Source organism: Rhincodon typus, chromosome 14 (genome assembly GCF_021869965.1).
Source record: "Rhincodon typus isolate 14 chromosome 14, sRhiTyp1.1, whole genome shotgun sequence".
Taxonomy (NCBI): domain Eukaryota; kingdom Metazoa; phylum Chordata; class Chondrichthyes; order Orectolobiformes; family Rhincodontidae; genus Rhincodon; species Rhincodon typus.
In genome coordinates this window covers 53,997,314-54,018,053 of record NC_063345.1, presented here as the reverse complement: position 1 = coordinate 54,018,053, position 20,740 = coordinate 53,997,314, and the positions used below count along the sequence as shown (strand labels likewise).

General features: G+C 40.0%; 1 long non-coding RNA gene across 1 annotated transcript in view; it reads left to right on the top strand.

Annotated features, from left to right (window-relative positions):
- LOC125484785 overlaps positions 1–20,469 on the top strand; it is a 30,228-nt gene extending 9,759 nt beyond the window's left edge. The window contains exons 2-3 of the long non-coding RNA XR_007263601.1: positions 9,903–9,962; positions 20,414–20,469. This is a non-coding gene — a long non-coding RNA (uncharacterized LOC125484785). The remainder of the gene's footprint in view (positions 1–9,902; positions 9,963–20,413) is intronic.
- The last annotated feature ends 271 nt before the right edge of the window (positions 20,470–20,740 follow it).

The window sequence follows — 20,740 nt, the reverse complement described above, 5'->3', positions numbered from 1 at the left end:
ATAGTAATTGACCCCTCCACCCTGGGAAAATGCCTCATACTTTCCACTCTATCCATGCCATTCACAATCTTATATATTTCTATTAGGCCGCCCCTCAACCTCCTGCATTTCAACAAAAACAAACTCGGTCAAACCCAGTCTTGCTTCATAGCTAAAATACCCCATACTAGGCAACATCCTGGCAAATATTTTCTGTACCCTCTCCAAAGCATCCACATCCTTCTGGTAATGTGGTGACCAGAACTGTACGCAGTATTCCAAGTGTGGCCTAATTAAAGTTCTATAAAACTGCAGCATAACTTGCCTATCCTTATACTCAATGCCTGTTCCAATGAAGGCAATCATGCCATAAGCCTTTTTTAAGACCTTCTTGCACTGCCACCTTCAGTGATCTGTGGACCTCTACATCCAGATCCCTCAGCATATCAATACTCCTCAGGGTTCTGCCATTCACGACATAATTTCCACCAGTACTTGATCTTCCAAAATGCATCACCTCACATTTGTCCAGATTGAACTCGATCTGCCATTTTTCTGATCACGCCTCCAATTGATCTATGTCCTGCAGCATTCTCTGACAATCCTCCTCACAACCCGCAACTCCACCATTCTTTGTTTCATCCGTGAACTGGCCAATTAGACCAGCTATATTTTCTTTCAAATCATTTATGTAGATCATGAACAGCAGAGGTCTCAGCACTGATCCCTGTGGAATGGCACTAGTTATAGCCCCCCATTCCATAAAGCATCCTTCCACCACTACTATCTGTCTCCTATGACTAAGCCAGTTCTACATCCATCTTGCCAAGTCACCCCTGATACCATGTGACTTCCCCTTTTGTACCAGTCTGCCATGAGGGATCTTGTCAAAGGCTTTACTGAAGTCCATCTAGATAACATGGCTCATTCATGTGGCATTGAAACTTTTATCAATTAGACTACAAGGTGAAAGATGGATCAAACTGAAGATCAAAGACTGGCTAACATCAAATCTCAAATACAAAGACAAGAACATCTTTGAAACATATTAAAATGCTCATTTTTGGCTGAAAGGCCTGTTTAGATTTGAAAGTAATTAACAATGTGGATGAAATTGAAGAAAGAGAATACAAGTGAATTCAAACTCAAATTCCCAAATCTCTTTTAAGGATTGAGCATTATGTTTGGAGCGGATGCAAAACTGATGTATCCAACCAGGAGTTCTGAGAAAGGTCAGAGTTGAAATAAAATCAATGCTTCAGTAATGCCCAATGTTTCCCGTTATTTGACCTACCCCACCATGTTATGGTATGGTATAAGGCCATAACTTGTGAAGTAATTCCAATGGCATCAGTAGATGAAAGCATGGCAATACTTTAAAAGCATGCCATCTTTGAGAATTTGGACACCAACAGCAGAATCCTGGCTGTTACAATTAGAGGAAGATTTGAAGCTGTAAACAATCTTCATTCCCCCATTTGGGTAAACGAACACAAGAACTAGGAGTGAAGTAGACCATTCAGCCCATCAAGGCTGCTCTGCCATTCAAACAAATCCCAGCTAATCATCTACCTGCATGGCATTGTTTTCCTGAACTATCCACACAGCTCTTGATTTTATTGGTTTCCAGAAATCTATTGGTTTCCAGAAATCTATTGATTTCTGTGCTGAGCATGCTTAATGGCTAAGCTTACACAGCCCTTTTGGCTAGGTAATTCCAAAGATTCATACTGTCTGATCGAAGAAATTACTCTTCGTCTTAGCCTTAAATGACCTTTCCATTTCCCCCCATCCAAGGGAAACAACAACTCTGCCATGCCCTGTATGGATTTTATAAACTTCAATGAGATCAGATATCATTCTTGAGACTTCAAGGAATAAAGGCTCAGGTTCTTCAATCACTCCTCAGAAGACAATCCTGTCATCTCAGGAATCAGCCTGGTGACCCCCTGTTGCATTATTTCTTGGCAAATACATCCTTCTCTCCTTCTTTAGATAAGATAACCAACTGTATACAATAGTCCTGCTGTGGTTTCACCAAGGCTTTATACATTTTGAACAAAGCATATTTAACCTTATACTGAAATCCCCTTGCAGTGAAGGTCAACATACAATTTACCTTTCTAATCACTTGCTATATCTGCATGCTTTTAATAGCTCCTGAATAAGATACCAGATACCTTTCGGTATTAAATTTCCCAGCCTCTCACCGTTTAAGAAATATGTCAACTTTGTTATTGTCTACAAAGTGGATAACCTCATACATTCAAATTATTTTCCATCAATTATGTTATTGCCCTTTCTAAATCTGCTTGAATACTCCATCCATCCTCTTCACAACTTACATTCGTACTTTATTTTTATCAACGGTAAATTGGAGAATATAACATGTGATTCCAACATCCAATTCATTTTTATAGATTTCGAACAATAATGTATGAACACACCTGTCAAGGTCACCTCATATGCCAGAGGTTGGGGATGAAAGTGAGCAGGTGCAGGTGTATGGGTTGGACATGGTCCTGTGGAGATGTAGAGCCTTTGGGATTGACAAAAGGGCTCCTGGGAAGGGGCTTTGGATGTTTTGGGAGCTGATTGTCAAATAGTGGTGGAGGCTGGAAGCCAGTGACTGAGGAGTCTTCACTGTTCCTTTCCATCATACTGGAAATTGAAAATATGTAATGGGAAAGGAAATGGTTGCAATTAAAACTGGAGCGTTGGCTAAATGTCTGGAACTGTGTGGGAGGGAGCTGCAGGTACCACCTCATGAGGCTCTTTAAACATTTCACACAGACCCATGCAATACACAGGATAAAGACCTACAGAGTCCCCAATCCTTGTTGATCCTCAGGCATTGGCTCCCTGCATTTTGAATACCTCCTGCCCTGGCATTGTCAAAAAACTCATTCAGATTAGCACACTTCGACACAGAGGCTAGAGAAAGAATAGGAATGTTCTTGGACGAAGAACAATGGTTTCAGCCGGGACATGTATACCTTTTACCCTCTGTGTGCCATGCTTTGCTTGCTTCCACACGCTGCTACCATCTCTTAACACAGGCATCAATACATGGCACATTCTGTGTGGATCTGCGTAGCTGTCATAATGACATTCACCACACAGAGATTCAAACCAATTGACATTGTGCCAAAACAATGAAATTTATACAAATGTGATAGCGTATAGACAGGACACTTGTGCCACAAAAGAGCTCCTAATAGGTTTTCTTCCTTCTTGCCTTCCCACTATAACTTAGGGTTGTCCCAGGTTCTGTAGCCAGGGATGAGATATCCTGATCTACATTGGAGTCAGTTGGCCATGTATGATTTGGTGATGTGATATTGGGGATATGTTTGAGTCTGGATGGCCAAACATGCCAAGCGTCATCTTGCAAGAGGCAAAAGGATCTTCCTCAGCTTCAACTTCTAAAGGTCGGGAGGTGGGAGGTAGGTAGTCAGGTTGAAGGAGGAGGGCTTGGCTATCCCTGAAGTGTCCTGAATAGAAATTTCTGAGGATCCTATAGATAGTTCCTCCTTCGCTAGGTGATTCCTGGCATTACACTGTCTCAGTGGTTAGCACTGCTGCCTCACAGTGCCAGGGACCCAGGTTCGATTCCAACCTCAGGCAACTGTGTGGAGTCTGCACATTCTCCCTGTGTCTGTGTGGGTTTCCGCTGGGTGCTCCGGTTTCCCCCTACAGTCCAAAGATGGGAAAGTTTGGTGGATTGGCCATGCTAAATTGCCCATAATGTTCAGGGATGTGTAGATTGATTGCAGGGATAGGGTAGAGGAACGGGTCTGGGCAGGATGCTCTTTGGAGGGTCAGTGTGGACTCGAAGGGCTGAATGGCCTGCTTCCACACTGTGGGATTCTATTCTATGAATCCTTGTGAGGAAGGAGGACCTGGAAGGTCTGCTACTTTCCTGAGGACCATTGGCTGGGGCAATGGGCTGCGGGTATGTGGGCCTCTCTAGTAGATCCTGAGGATTCTGGACCTGACTCGTCTTAGCAGCAGTCAATCTGTCCATGGAGGTAGGCAGATAGTCACATTGGGGCTAATGTGGGAATTACAGTGGAATGAAGGGTGGCTGTTACTTGTGGTGGGACATGGATGCTCTGACATCCCCACAGGACTGCTCCCAGTTTTCTCTCATGATGGCCAGGATTCTTTCCTTGTCAGGGCTGAGGAATCTGGCAGCTGTCTACTCATCCAGGACTTTTCTGCCCTATTGTGGACTGTCCTCTCCAGGAATGAGAGCAAAGGAGGGGTTGAGTGAGCAGAATGTTGGTGGTCTAGCTGTTAGTGAGTTGCAGGTGGGTCAAAGATGGTAAGATGTCCTGAGAGTAAGTAGGCAGCACAGGGCCCATGCAAAGTCATGTGCAGTGACATGGGAAGATTAGGGCATGAATGAGGGAAGACATTGAAGGCAAAAGTGAGTGTGCAAACCGTGACCTTGATGGGTTGTGGGTGCAGTATCAAAGGTACCATCACATCACAGAGACTGCATCAACCCAGGTGGTGGCTTTGGTCCAGCCTACCAGGTTTTACCTCCTCCTGTCGTTCCCTGTGGTCCTTCTGTGCTGGAGGCACCCACCTTTGTACCATGCAATCCACTGCAAACTCCAGGTCTCTGTCAGAGAATCACGGTGCCATCTCCCTCTTCCCCAATATGTTCGTAAGCTGTCAGCAAGCAGGGCAGCTTCAGAATGCCGGTGCTCATGTGAGTGCACAGCGGCCATTTAAATATGGCTTGGGCACCATGGATACTGGTCTTTCAGCAGGTATTTGCTGAATGGTAAGTTACAGAAATGGCCCATGGTAAGCTGAAGCTAGAATCAGACGTGAGGGACATTGTAGCAATTGGGTAATTGGTGAATGAGGCAAGTTTGGTAAGATACAGTGAGAAATCCTCCAAGGCCTTGTGACAAGGAATCCTCTAGATACCTCAAAACAACTTGCACTGAGCCAAAAAAACAAATCATCCCCTGAGTTACTCTCTCTCCAAATTTAAAACAAGTATCAGACAAGTGAGGTTAAAAGGGATAACACTTCTGTGAATTAGCAAAGAGTTGCATTTGGTTTTGAGTGCATTAAAGAACCCTATCAGGAGTATCTCCCCTTTCTTGTTTTTTGATTTTGATCGTGCATACCTTATTTCTGCATTCCTCAATCTTGAAAATATTGAAAAAAAAGTGCTATGGATGTTTCAGGTTTAGATAAACAGAAATCATATTTGTAGTGAAGTGATTTGTAGGCATGAGTTGTGTAGATAATGCAAACAGGATGCAATTACAGCTGAAGGAGTAATTTGTAAGTTCAAAAAGTTGCTTGTGCTACTTATGCTGGAAATTCAGAACAAATGTTGATCGAACCTAGTTTGACAAAATGATTTTGAAAAGAAGGATGTACAGTCCTGCAACAAATCATCTTTAACGTCAAATTTCATGCTCATTTACCCTAAGTGTTTCATTTCGAGTATCATATTTTTTAATGCATAATGCTTTAAAGGCAGAAAGCAAAGACTATAAGTCTAGAGTGCTGGCATCTGAAACAAAATTGATGAGTCATTTTTATGATGCACAGCTCATTCAATCTTCTCAAATACGTTTGTCCCCTTATTGCACCATTTTTCTTATTTTCCAAGCAAGCCAGCTCTCTCCTGTTACTTATGAACCCTTCCACATTATACTTTCTGCATTTTACCTTCATCAGTCACTTTTTTTGCTTCATGTAGAGATAGCAGTATGATATATATTGATTCTTGCATATTGGCTTAAGACACTTTTGAACTCAAGTTGTATTGTGTGGATACAGTCTTGCTGTAATTCAGTTAGGTGGCAGTTTTGGCACTGACTCAGATGATTGTGAGTTCAAATCCCACTCCAGGACTTAAATACTAATTTGAGTGTACAACACAGTAGTTGACTGTGGACTTCTTTGAAGTGAGCGTAAAATGTCTGCCTGCTGTGTGTGTTTGTATGCCTCACTTCGAGGTCATATTACTAGAGCAAACCTAAGAAGGACATTTATACTTGATTGCATTTCAATCCAAAAAAATGTTACAAGTTTTATCACATGCACTTTTAGTTCCCCAAGTTATCAAATATACGGTATATATGGAGCCAGGTTTTTCTGAGGAGTGGCACTTTCACGCAGATTGTCACTTTGGCCCTTCATTTTAATGGAACAAAAGAGCTCTGTATTTCTGAGAGGAGATGCGGCTCAATTCTCCCGCAGAAATGCAGAGCCATACTTCCATTTCTGACAGCCCTTTTGTAACATAGACCTGTCAGAAGAAAGTAAACCATTCCCCCTGTTCACAGCAGTCAACTGCTGTTTTCTGTCACTTAAAGGTCTTGACAGCGAATTTGACAGCTGCTGTCAAACAATATGTATGTAAGGTACGTGTGATGTTAGGGTTTGGTGCGAGAAGGTTACGGGATATATGGTGTCAGCTAAGTAAGATGACAGGTTGGTCAGGTACCCAAGGTGCCAGGTAAGTAGGGTGCAAGCTGAGTTTAGTACCAGATGGGGAAAGGTAGGATGTCAATGGTAGGATGCCAGAAGGATGAGATAGGGTGCTATGTAAGTAGGTTGTATGGTGAGGAGGATGCCAGATATGTAGCATGTGAATTGGGTAGGGGTAGGTAGCAGATGGGTAGGAATGGCAAGTGGTAAAGTGAGTACAGTGCCAGGGTTAAGGTGGCAAAGTAAATGATGTAGTGTCTAGGGTAGGTCCAGGTGAGTAGGAGAAACCAGGCCTGGCAAGGACAAGGAGGGTGGGTGTTACATCTAGGGGCTTCAGCTCTGGAAGAGGTGGGGTTTGAAGGGTCGGCTCCAGGGGTCCATGGTGGGCGGGCAGGTGTGAAGCAGGATGTGATGTGCCAGGTCTGCAGGCGAGGGATTGGTTTGTCAGATTTTGGTGTCTAATGTTGGATCCTGGTTGGGCCATACTGCATCTTTGGGAGGGGTTGTCAGGTCCCTGGGGGAGGGGCTGTAGGGTCCATCTGGGAGGAGGGTCTCACATCCTGGGGAGATGCTAAGTCCACCTCTGGGGGGTTTAAGAGGCCTGGGAAGGTATAATTACAGTTTTGTGAGTAAGTCTGGTATTTGCAAAATATTTCAAATTTCTGTTTTATGTCTTTTCTGTTCTTCAATGTGATTTAGGGTGGAACATATTTTTGAAACAGTCTCTTCCCAATGGAGATAAAAGTCTAATAACCTGTACCTGTTCTTGTTTGTTCAACAGATCTGTTGCTATTTAATACTTCTACCCATTGTGCATGGAAGACCTTTTAGTTTTGCTTCATATTTCCTGCCATTTGAACAGGAGCTGAGAGGGAAAAAAATAACTGCAGCAATTTTCTCATAATCAGTGTTTCATCTGTGGGTTCTTTCATTGTTTTTTTTTACCTTCTTTAATGATAGCCCACAGCTCTGTGTGTACTCTGTCTCCCCGATAGTAGTTGTTCTTTCCTACAGTTCTGCAACAGTCAGCACAGTGTAACTACTGACACCATGTTTCAAGTATACAACACAGCAGTGTGTTCAAGTGAACTTAAAATGTCTACCTACAGTGTGTGTACATCATGGTAGAGCTCACATGACTTCAGCAAACTTGGGAAGAAAATTTTACATGATTGCACATCAATCCAAACAAACTCTGGGTAAACGGTCCAGTGCTTTATGGAAGGAGTGCTGCACTTTTGACTAGACATGTTAGGAATGAGATATTAAATTGAAATTAAATATTAAATGCATAATAAATATTCAACCCATCAGTCCTCTAATGTAGATGAAAAAGATTCTATTGTTTTCATTGAAGAAGGGCAGTGAAGTTACAACCCACATGCAAGCCAATATTTAAGCTCCAACTGTCTTCACAAAAGCAAGTTGTCAGATTGTTACCAGATTGCTCTTTGTAGAATTTTGTGTGTTCCAATTGGCTGTTGCATCTCCTACATTGCAATTTGGACCACACTTCAAAAATACTTTATTGGTTCCATGGGAGATTGGGTAATCATGAAAAGTGCTATTTTAGTGCAAGTTTTTCTTTTTAAGGCGAAGATCTAAATGATCGCTTTGTGCTGCTCTCTTGCTTTTCATCTACCTTTATGGCACAATCAAGAACGGAGGTTGCAGGAGGCCAGAGCTGTGAAATTGATGGTTAAAAAGGACAGAAATCTGGCTCTGCACAAAAATGGGCATCTCCAAAGACGTCTGGAATTTACATCTCTCCGGTTTTATGTACAGTCGCCAAAGATCAGAATGGAATATGTCTGCTATTGACATTGATCCTACAATAAGTACTAAGATTGTTTGGTTAGAAGCAGCTTGATGGCTGAAGAGCTCAATTAATGTAGAATTACAATGTCTGATCTTTTGAAAGGCACAATACCACTAAAATGAATAAGCAAACTTGTATTTCTGTTCCTGGTTTGAAACTACAGCTCTGATTTAAAATAACAGAAATTTTCATGTGCAGTATGTTGCTGAAGAGGGCAGTGTTGAACCACTAATAGTGTCACAAATGAAACTTAAAATGTGCATCTTTTACATTATTCCTACAGATGTGTAATAAAAATGCAGTAGTGTACATTTCTCACTTATTAGACAAGTAGGAGTTTTGATGTATTTTTATGTTATGTTGCCAAGATCATTAATATTACTTTTTGAAAGGTGGAGTTAGATAAAGAATTGAATTTAATGCTTTTATTTAATTGTTCCCATAAATCAGTGCAAAGATGCCTTCGATGAATACAGCTATACTTTATTCTACTAATTAGTACCTGAAAAGTTTATGCTACAAAAATATGGATGAAATACATCAACTGTGGATGGTTGATTCTGAGAATGTTCTGTTGCAATTTGGACGATACCCTAAAAATTATCTTCACTAGCTTAGAAGAATTTTACAGTGCAGTATTGTTCCCAGAATCCCTGCATGAAGACTATGATCTGTTAATTCTTCTCAGGACATAACAATGCACCGAATTTTATGCTCATTTCTGTTAGTGTCTAAAAATACCAATCCCATTAGATTATGCCCACATCTAAAATGATTGTAAGTATGTACAAACAATTTACAGAGGCAGAGCAGCGGCTCTTTAAAAACGTCCTACAATTCACATCATCAGGGTCTAACCACACAAAGCAGAGAACCTTTCATCTTGCAATTATTCTCATCCTGGAGGTTTTCTTGATAGTGAATGTTAAAGAAAAAGCCAAATATTTATTGCTGATACTGCATTTATACTCCATCTGGATTATTTCTGCAGACAATTGACTATAGGAATCCAAGAAACGTGTTGAAAACTATGCTCTCATTTTAAAAAAAAAGTAAGCAGCTGAGAATTCTTTCTCTTTACTCCAAAGTTTGAATATCAAAATGATGGCTGACACTCTAGTGCATTAATGAGGTAGTGCTGAACGTTCTGTCTTTTAGACTCGATGTTTATACCAAGGCCCCAAGTCAAAGAACTCGCAGAACTATTTGTGAAGACAAAGAAGAACAGGGGAGTTATCCACGATGTAATCATCAACACTTATCCCTCAATCAACATCACTAAAATGGATTATTAGGTCTTTATCATTTTGCAAATTGGCTGCCATGTTTCTAACATAATAGCATGGCTGGTTTGCGATGCAGAGTGATGCCAATAGCATGGCATCATGAGGTTACCATGGAGGACTGTCCTTCTCAGCCACTTCCCTCACCCGAAGCACGGACCCCTAAGGTTAAACTACCACCAGTCATCCCTCTGTAATGCAAGAGCAGCCCTATGCTCCTCTGGGACTATGGCAACTTCACCTTTGTATTTCAAAAGTATTTCATTGGCAGTACATTTAGTTGTCATGAAAAGTGCTACATAAATGCAAGTCTTTCTCTTTTTCATGTCAGGTTCTTTTTTCTGCCATCACAGGTACAGCCCAAAGAGCATACTGAGTCATGAACATATAAACAGGAATGGAAAATGCTGCAGGTAAGTCAGGATGGGTGAGAGAAAAGGCAGACGACTGTTTCCATTTATAGTGAAGAAATTGTCCTTAAGCTTTCTCTGGAAATTGTAGGAGATGAGAACAAAATAAGTCAAAGTGAGATTGGGTATTAAAATGACAGATGATTGAGAGTTCAGCACTGTGCTTGAAAACTGAATGGAGGTATTCAGGAAATCAATTATTCCTAAAGTTGCCTTCCCCAGCATAGAGGAAACTGTATTGTGAGTAGTCTATACAATGTGGTAAAGTGAAAGAAGGATAAATGAATTACTGTTTCATTTTGAATTAAGGTTTGAGCCCTGGGTGATGTGAAGGAAGAGATAAATGAGTATGTGTTGCATCTCATGTTTTCATGGGTCGATGTTATCACCAGGGGTGGGGTGTTGTAGCGTTGGAAGAGTGGACATGAATATCGTGAATGAATGATCCATCTCTCTCTCTTGTGAGTGTTTCTATGATTCTTTAAGATTTCCTGCATTCCCAGTAATTTTACTTCCAGTTTCCTATCCTTAGTTTTGACAGAAGCTGCCACTGTATGCTTGAACAGCCCATATTCACCTGGAGAAGCAGATAATTCAAAATGAAACGTTGTGTTAATACTTAGATAATAGCATCTATGACAGTAAAAAACTACTCAGCAAAAGTTAATGTTAGGACATCCTGAGGTCGTGAAAGGCATTGTATAAATGCAAGTCTTACTTTTCGTTATCACTTTTTTGTGAAATTGTTTTCAAATTCAATTGTCAACCTTTCTTTATTAATTTCTGTGTTGTAGTCTCTTTTTCAGCTATCTTTGGCAGTTCCAAAATGGTGAAAGCAAACTGAGCAGGATCATCTCTTTATAGAATTTTTGACATTTAATTCTAAAAATTGATTGTTGTTTCCTGCTTTTGGATGAGTATTATAAAGATATTGTCTACTTTTAGCTTGGAACACTAAGGTCAGGAAATCTTTCAGACAGTGCTTTCCTACCTGCCTTTATGTGCCTTTATGAGAGAGCCATTATTTTGAGATTCTCATTAGTACACAGTTGATGAAATAGCCTTAGCACTTTATTTATTTACAAAACATGATAGTCACATATTAATTACAAAATGTGGAAAAATAAACGCAGGAATACTGAATTATAAAAATGTGCTTACAAGTCTGTGATAAGTTGCTGATATGCATCAGTCCTTGCAATATTTCAGAGAATAGACATATAAAGACCTAAGAAGAGTAACTAATGCCACAGTGACCATACAAAGAAGGAAGGAAGAAGTAAATCTAAATGTTCATTGCTAAACTTTCAGATGTGCTGGAAAACTATGTAAAAGGATTTTATTGGTAAATAAATGCTGGACAGAAGCATAATAAGAATTTCAAAAACCTCTATCTCTTGACACACTTTATAGTATGCCCATTTTGGAAGTGGGGCAAATTGGGCAGACCTTTTATTATGCTGCTGAACAGATTAGGCCTTACTATTGTACTTGAGGGAAGGGAGATGACAGCATTGGAATGTATAAGGGTCAAAGAGACAGGACTCCTGAAGCTGAGGAGTCTGCATCTGCATCAGTGCAGAGACTCTCAGCTAGCCAGGGCCTTCTGGGCCCCAAGGCACTAAAGGACATCTACTGAAGTTATCACAGTAACCAGGACTTAGAAATCAATAGGCAAAATCCATCTCAGCCGTGGATATTGGGGCAGCATGTAGACACAGTGTTCGACCAAAGAAAGTAGAAAATGTTTTAAGGACACATGGGTGGGCCAGGGATTTATTACTGTATCTAATTTGCATTTCTGTATGTATTCTCTTTCAGAGTTGTCATTTTTGTTGTGGTTTTGCTATGCTGCTGAGTGCTGATATAGTGATAGTAGGAACTGCTGATGCTGGAGTCAGAGATAACACAGTGTGGAGCTGGATGAACACAGCAGGCCAGGCAGCATCAGAGGAGCAGGAAAGCTGACGTTTTGGGTCAGGACCCTTCTTCAGAAATTTCCTCTGATGCTGTCTGGCCTGCTGTGTTCTTCCAGCTCCACGCTGTTTTATCTCCGAGTACTGATATAGTTGCCTGAAATGAAAGCATAAGGGTAACTTCCCCATCACAAGGAGATACTGTCCTTTCACCACTCACCTTTTATTGCCTCACATCATCAACAATTAACGGAGGCTAGGAGAGCTACCTCTCCTCCACACACAGTGACACCCAGAGGCTGGGAGGATCAACTGTGTGTCTAAAGCTGTCCCCATGACCCAGTGAATGATAGGCTCAGGATTTGGGAGTTGCAGTAAAGGCTCACAAGACTGATATTTAGGTTATGTGTCAATCTCAGTGTTGACTACACTTAACTACACAGTCTCTATAGCCCCCTTCATTACCCTCTGAAAGAAGAAATTCCTCATCCCCATCTTACATGTGTGTTTCTATACTCCAGCTGTGGTCCAACTAGTGCTTTGCAGTTTTAGCAGGCTGCCCTTTTTCTGTACTCCATTCCCTTGGAAATAAAAATCAACATTCCATTGCCAACCTTGTTTACTAGTTGAACTTGTATGCCTATTTTTTGTTATTAAGTACAAAGACCCCTAAATCCTTCAGTGCAGTGGGTTTCTACAGTTTTTTTTCTCTATTAATTGGATATTCTTCCTGCCAAAATGCATAAGCTCATATTTTCCCAACATTATACTCCATCTGCCACGTTTTGACCTATTCCCTATTCAGTGTCATTCTCACTGCTTGCCTTCCCTTCTATTTTTGTGATATCCACAAACCTGGTGATAGTACATCCATTTCCGCAATCCAAGTCTTCAATATATAGTAAAAGACTGTGGCCCTAACACTGAATCCCAGTGGCACTCATGTAGTTATAAAGGTGGCCAACCTGAATACGCTCCTATTATCCCAACTCTCTGTCTTCTATTAGTTAGCGGATCCTCTATCCATGCTAATTTATAACCCCAAAAACCATGAGCTCTTATCTTAAGAAGTATCCTTATGTGTGGCACCTTATTGAATGCTTTTTATATTACATACATATTACATCTACTTGTTCCCCTTTAATTATCCTGCTTGTTATCTCTCCAAATAATTCAAATAAATTTGTTTGGCATGATCTTCCATTCATAATTATGCATTTACATATGGTCTGTTATTAGAATCAAAGAATTCCTACAGTTCAAAAAGAGATCATTCAACCCATTGAGTCTGCACTAACCCTCTGAGCAGTATCCCACCCTATTCTCATGGCTAACCCACACATCTTTGATCTGTGAGGAGAAACCAGAGCACACAACAGAAACCTACATAAACACCAGGAGAACATGTATACTCCATACAGATAGTCATCCAAGGCTGGAATTGAATCCAGGTCCTTAGCAGTATAAGGCAGCAGTGCTAACCACTGAGCCACCATGCCACCCTATGGTCAGTTATGATCATGTTGAATTGCAGAGCAGGCATGAAGGGAGAATGACTTACCTGTGCTCCAAATTTCTAAGTTCCAAAGGCAGCAATCATTTACAGTTGTATCTCAGTGAGGACAAAGCAGCAGTTTGAACCCTGAAGTCCTGAAAGAAATGAAGGTTGCCAGTACATGTCAACTTTTTGAGGTTAGGTATCTGAAGAGATGGATTCCTTGATTGGCAGAAGGTAATTGGGAATGACCGCTTAACTGCCGTGAGTTGTACTTTTAATGAGATGAAAATGCGTGCAGACAGTTTTCTTGACACCTGCAACCTGCAAGGTTATTAATCGCAACAGTTTATCCCACTGACAAGCATCTGAATCTTTGACTCTCGCCCAATTTAATTGACCTACCAGCATTCTCTCCACCTGCTCTGGGATAGGAATGTTTCACAACATCTTTGCTGAAAGATTAGGTGTGTTAACCTAATTAGGCAGTGCTTGGGAAATAGGATCTTTGTGTCTTGAGGCCATATCAGTGCAAAGTTTAAAGATAGTTTTTGTTCAAAAATAAGTTATTTAAGTTTGTGCATTTTGCAGATTTCACACTCGTGGGAACCATAATTAAAGACAATAAGAAATGAAATGTTAGTTGTACTTTGCTAATTTAAAAAAAATTCAAAACTTCCAAAAAAATTCAATGTTCTGCCTCTCATTACCTATTATAATTTGCTATATTTCAACCTAAATGTGCTGAAAACTATTCTTATTTCTGCATAGTAGACTTCAGAAAGAAGGAAGATCACCATTTTGTTCTTCCCTTCTGTCTCAAATGAATTTAGCAATTGCTGCATTCTCATTACTATGTATAGTGAAACTGCTTTGAATGACAAAACATAGCAAAGTGATTTTGGAATGCAAAAGTTTTCACAAATATGCACCAGCAATGATCTACCAGATCCTGGTTAAGATTACAATGATAGCATTATTTTCCAAGTTAGAGCAATCAAAATTGTCACAACTGATGCACAGTTATTAAGGGTTTTGTTAATTGCTTCTGGTTTTATAAATAAGACATTTGGCAGCTTGGCAATTTCCTGAAATCTGTTAAATGTGAATAACTTGTAATGAGTTCATGATAAGGGCATTTTGTGCATAATTTATATGAAATTGTTATGCTGGCAGTCACAGCTGTATGCTACAGATGCATCAGTCAATTGTGTGGTCTCACAGAGACAGCATTTGCATAACCAAATTGTGCTTGTGTCTTTAAATTAGTTGATCTTGTGTCAATTGGCACAAGCCTTGAGTGGCCTCCTGTCCTTATTTGTTACTGTACTGTAGATCTCTATTCAAATGAGTGGAATTTTCATCCATGTTGCAGCATTCAGGATTTTTAAATTTCATCCATAGCAGATCATTCATTTTTTGAGAATTCAATGTTATGTTCGCAATCATCCTCTGTCTCCTTGCTCCAATTGCTAACTTAAGTTCCATCTGACTGTGGACCACATTGTCATATCAGTAACCTTGTCATCTATGGTTCTGCCCACTTCAACAATTCAAAATCTAAAACACGACTTGCATTTCAATTTGAAGTGATATTCCGATCTCCACCAGGTTCACTTCAGACATTCTGAGTGTTCAACACAAATTCTGTTGCTGTTTCAATTAATTTCATTACCAATACATTGCCACACGAAGTTAGTTTACTAAGACACAAAATAATCCTTTGAATATTTTAATAGAATTGAACAATTAAATAGAAGACTAATGCTAATGAATGCCGTGTGATTTAAATTAGATCGTTCAAATTCTTAAATGTTCTCAGTTGATTGTCAGAGAAAAAAAGTAATATTCTGACAATGATTTCACCAGTATAACGTATAGGACTGGGTGTAATTTGAAACCTATTTCAAGAAAGTGTCTTTATTGTAGCCAAATGTCCCAAGGGGTTTTCCAAGAGAATTTGACAGACATACAGGAAATATTGGGAGAGATGACCAAAAGAGTTATCAAAAAGGTAGGTGTTAAGAAGCATCTTAAAAGAGGAAAATGAGGTGAAGAAGCTGAGAGATTTACAGAGGAAATTTCACAACTTAGGGCCTTGGCGGCTCTACATGTGACTACCAGTCATTAAAATCAGGAAAGGACGCAAAGCCAGAATTAGGGGAGCACAGCGATCCTGGAAGGTTGTAGGACTGGAAGAATTACGGATATGCCGGGGTGTGGGGATAGTGCCTGGATTTAAAGTCAAGGCATTCTTTGACCAGAAGCTAAGTTAGGTAGTAGGCATAGGTGTGATTAGTCACTGGGTTTTGATGCAAGCTACATCAGGTGCAGTAAAATTTTTAACGACATTAAATTTTTGGAGAGTGAAGAAGGGGATAGTGGCCAGGTGTATGCTGTAACATTAAAACCTTGAGATGAAAGGGTATGGATCTGTTCCAATCAAAAATCTATCCTTCCTTTCTTAAAATTGTACTGAGCAACAGTCTATAATAAATATCATAGATTTATTGTACAAAGTTCTAAAATAATGCCTTGATTGACTATTTAGAAATGACTTTTGAGGATTTCAAGATATAATCTTGCACTGTTAAAGCAAATTAGATCGATAACACCTCATTGGCAAAAGAACGTCTTAAGCAGCAATGTTCACCTCTTATTTTGGCACATGGAAGATATTTATTTTCAGCAAGTGGCCAAGGCTAGTAGGTCATTTGTTATTGTAGAAAAAGATCTATTCAGTGTGAAAAATAGAAATAAGAAGCCCATTACGCAATAGTTTGTGAAAACCAAACAAACTGCGGTTGCTGTAAATCGGGAGCAAAGACAGAAGTCACTGTAAAAGCTGAGCAGGTCTGGCAGCATCCGTGAAGAAAAATCAGAGTTAACGTTTTGGGTCCGGTGACCCTTCCTCAGATCTGAGGAAGGGTCACCAGATCTGAAATGTTAATTCTGATTTTTCTACACAATAGTTTGTCGTGGGTAATCCATGTTACCAACAAAAACCCTTTTTATCCCTAAAGGCGCAAAGTTCATTCAGTACTAAATGTAGCTGCCATATCTTGATATCTTAAGGTCAAGATTGCTCGAGCTGTCTCTCTTCTGCTGGTTAATATGTCTGTTTAGAAATGTTCAGTAGGTGTCTCTTACAGTGCTCATAGGTTTTGAATTTCTTAATAATAAATAGATAGAAGACTTGTTTTTAATAAGGTATTGGCACCAAGACACTCAAATGGGCAAATATATCTTTCTTTAAAACTTTAGAAACTGACTAGGGTATAGTTCCTGACAGTTTATAAACAATGCATTAAGTTTGTAAATGGCTTGGCCCCTACTGCTATCATCGATAAAGTATAGCTTCAGTATTTCCGTTTTAAGAGACAAATTGTAGTTACTGGCAATCATCTGGCAGCTGAACATTTTGGAATGATGCCAGTCAAACTGTAAAGTATCAAGTAAATGTAGGATGTGCATGAAATGTCATAATCATGTAATTTTTGAATGTTAACAGGAAAATGTTCCTTGTTTTGAGCGATGAACTTAAAACCCAGATTGTGAATGCTGAGAAAATATTTAATTGGCAGTGAATCTTTCCATTAAATTGCCCACAATCTAATTTGATTCAATTATATAAGTGACAATGGGATTGATTCTAACCTGCCAAAATTGACTGTAACTAGGCCGTAAGGACTACGAAATGGGATTGTTAGATTTACTGCCTCATTATTCATGGATAATAGTCTGCTCCGAGTTTCAGAGAGGCCTACCACTGGATGGTGGAAACACTTGCCTATTTTATGCCATGGCTGCTCCCTTTAGACAAATCATAGTGCTTTCATTTGCATAGGATCATAATTGTCATTTTAATGTAGAACACTACATGCTCTCCTGTTCCTTTCATGGACAATTGTGCTGAAGGTGTCTCGGTAGCAGACATTTTAAATAACTTCTGTAGGATCAGCAGGAGCTCAGGTGCTTCAAACACTGCAGAAATAATTTAGGTGGCTGACCCCTTAGGATACTCCTCCCTCTATCTCAGCAAACACGATCGCTCAGATCTGCTCCCCCCCTCCCTTATCAGACATCGCTGGCAGCCTAGTGACCTATTTGATGTCCAATATTGGGCTATCATCATCATGTGAGCTGTTTTAGGAGAAACATTTGGTCCTCTCAGCTTTTTGGCTCCATTGCAATGAGACTGGGGTAGGGCAAGATGCCTGGGAGTCTTGCTTCAGTAATTGGTTACTCAGAACTTAAGATCAACAACAATGTTTGGAATAATCCATCATTTTGTTCTTCATATTCACTCAACTCAACCAGATTTTCTACACTTCAGATGTGCTATGGGAGCCCTTGGAAGCCTTAATGTACAAACTATTGCCTGGAAAATTGAAACCTCTGATGGTCAATTTTCTGACGTCTGGAACCCTCCAAGAAATCTTCAACTTTGAGTTAAAACCGAAGACTTCAGATGGTTCTTATTTGCTTACCTGATTGTTAATCCAGAAAAGTTAGAGGAATTAAAACATAGAAACATTGAATATAGGAGCAGGAGTAGGCCAGTTGCCCTCTCAAGCCTGTTCTGTCATTCACTATGATCATGGCTGATCATCCAGCTTAGTACCCTGTTCCCGTTTTCTCCCCATCTCGCTGTCCACATGACACCCATCTTGATCCCCTCTGAGCACCTGACTAATCCTCCTTCCCCCCCGATAACATTCCATTACCTAATCTCCTGCCCTACCCCAAACTTGACCTGCCTGGGAATCTAATTGTCAGGCACCCAATGCCTCACGGATCATATTTGGCGTCCAACCATCCCTTCTGACAACCCACCTCCTATCTGCCATAGTGTCCCCCTCCATCACCAACCACCATGACCCCTCAGGCACCCATCTGTCAACTGCCCACTCACATGTCCACCTGCTATCCTACCCTTCTTCCACCCATCTGCCATACTATCCTCTCATCCATTCAACTACCATCCTATCCATCCTAAATAGCTTACATATGCCTTTTAAAATTCAGAATACAGCAGTTACTGTTGTAAATAGAGGTCTTGTAAACCGATCCAGTGTTGTTTGCGAGGCTCTGTGTACAAGTTTGCTCTGTTTTCCAAAGAGGCCTGAATTAGAAGTTGAGCCCAGAAACTGAGCTTCAGGGCAGGATAAGTTGAAAGGAGTTGGGTGTGAAGCCAGCTGTGAACCATTCCTCAGAAGATTTAGGATATTGTCTCCCAAAAAGCCAGCATGTCTTGTCACCTAATCTTCCTGCTGCCTTTTGAAATCTGATTAACAAAGTGACATTACTGAAGGATAGTCATTAATCCGACAAAATATCCTTAACAAAGGATTTGGGAGGTAGTCTTCAGAGATAGAAGTGGGCAGCTTACACTTGTTGAGTTATAGAGTCATGCGGCATGGAAGCAGACCCTTCGGTCCAATCGGTCCATGTTGACCATAATCCCAAACTAAACTAGTTCCACCTTCTTGTTCTCGGCCCATATCCTCCACACATTTCCTATTCCTATATCTATCCAAATGTCTTTTAAACACTATCATTATAACAGCATCCACCACTTCGTCAGGAAGTTCATTCCACACATGAACTATCCTCTGTGTAGAAAATTTCCTCTCATATCTTTTTTAAATCTCTCTCCTCTCACCTTAAAAATGTGCCCCCTAGTTTTGAAATTCCCCATTCTAGGGAAAGACAATGACTATTAACTCTATCTATACCTCTCATTATTTTATAAACTTCTAGCAGGTCACCTCTCAACCTCATACGCTCCAGTGAAAAAAGTCCCAGCTTATTTAGCCTTTCTTTATAACTCAAACCTTCCATACCCAGCAACGTCCTGATAAATCTCTTCTGAGCCATCTCCAGCTTGATAATATTCTTCTTATAACTGGACAACTGGAACTGGACACAATATTCCAGAAGAGGCCTCACCAAAGTCCTGTACAACCTCAACCTACACTCGGAGGACTGAGCAATGAAGGCAAACATGCCAAATGGCTTTTTAACCACCATGTGAAGCAAACTTCAAAGAATTATGTACCCGCACTCCTCGGTCCCCCTGTTCTAAAACACTACTCAGGACCCTAACATTGATTGTATAAGCCCTACCCTTATTTGTAGTACCGAAATGCAATACCTTGCATTTATCCAGATTGAACTTAATTTGCCTTTTTGTAGCCCTTTAACCCATTTGATCAAGATCCCTTTGTAATCCTAGAAAACCTTCTTCACTGTCAACTATGCCACCAATTTTGGTATCATCAGGAAGATATTGTGAAGAGATTGCAAACTTATGAGTAAGAGATGAAATATTGAAAACAGTATGTAAAGACTTTGACCATTTTGACACCAGGTTCTGGTTCAAACTGAATACTAGAGTTCTGCATGTGTCAGAAGTACTGATCAATAGTTCACATTAAATACACTCTGATTTTTGATCACAGTTTATAGTGACCCCCTCATAAGTAATGTACGTTGCACTTGCCATCTATTCTTAATGCAGAAAATGTTTTGAGTTTTGGGTTTTCAACTACTTCAAATTTTGACATGACATTGCTATTTAAAGTAAAAAAAATATATAAAATACATATTTTCTGATCATGCTACAAGGTGTTAGTTACTACCTCCAGTAATCTGAGTGCACACAATGAAATAAAGATCAATTGATGCATTTATTCAGGCAATTGGATATTCTGTGGTTTAAAAAGAAAATCCTCATCCATTTCAATGTGGAGGGCACAGTTAAAGCCTGTTAAAGTCACAATGTTGAAATGGGGAAAAGTTATTTTGTGCAGTGTGCGATTAACAGCAACCAATATGATCTTACCGTACTTTGACATTAGGAAAACAATGTTAATACGAAAGCCACGTGCACCATGCACTTATCAGTGATAAACTGTCAACCCAAATTGAAATCTAAGTCATTGTATGAATTTAGTTCGTTCAGATTTGGAAAGCTTTCATTGAAAACAAATAACAGCTGCATACTTCTGCCTTAAGCGATTTTGCTATTATTTTCCCAGTATTCCTATATGCTATGACATATTATCAAGACCAAGCAGAAATTTGTATGCTTCCCTACTTGCTGAGCTTCTGTTGGCAGCAGCTGGAACATGTTGACAGGTGAGTGGATTGGATTTTATGTTTATCTTGTGTTATTTTGTATGTCTGGTCCACATAGATGAAGTTGTGTTGCCCTGTATATTTTGATTCACTGAGTTTCATATTGGCCTGCTGACTTGGGCAGCTACACATGGGCCAAAAGCTTTGACATTTGTTTTTATTTAATGATCCAATTAATTTTAATTTTGTTAAGGGTGGCCAAGCATAAGTATCATTTGACAAAATGT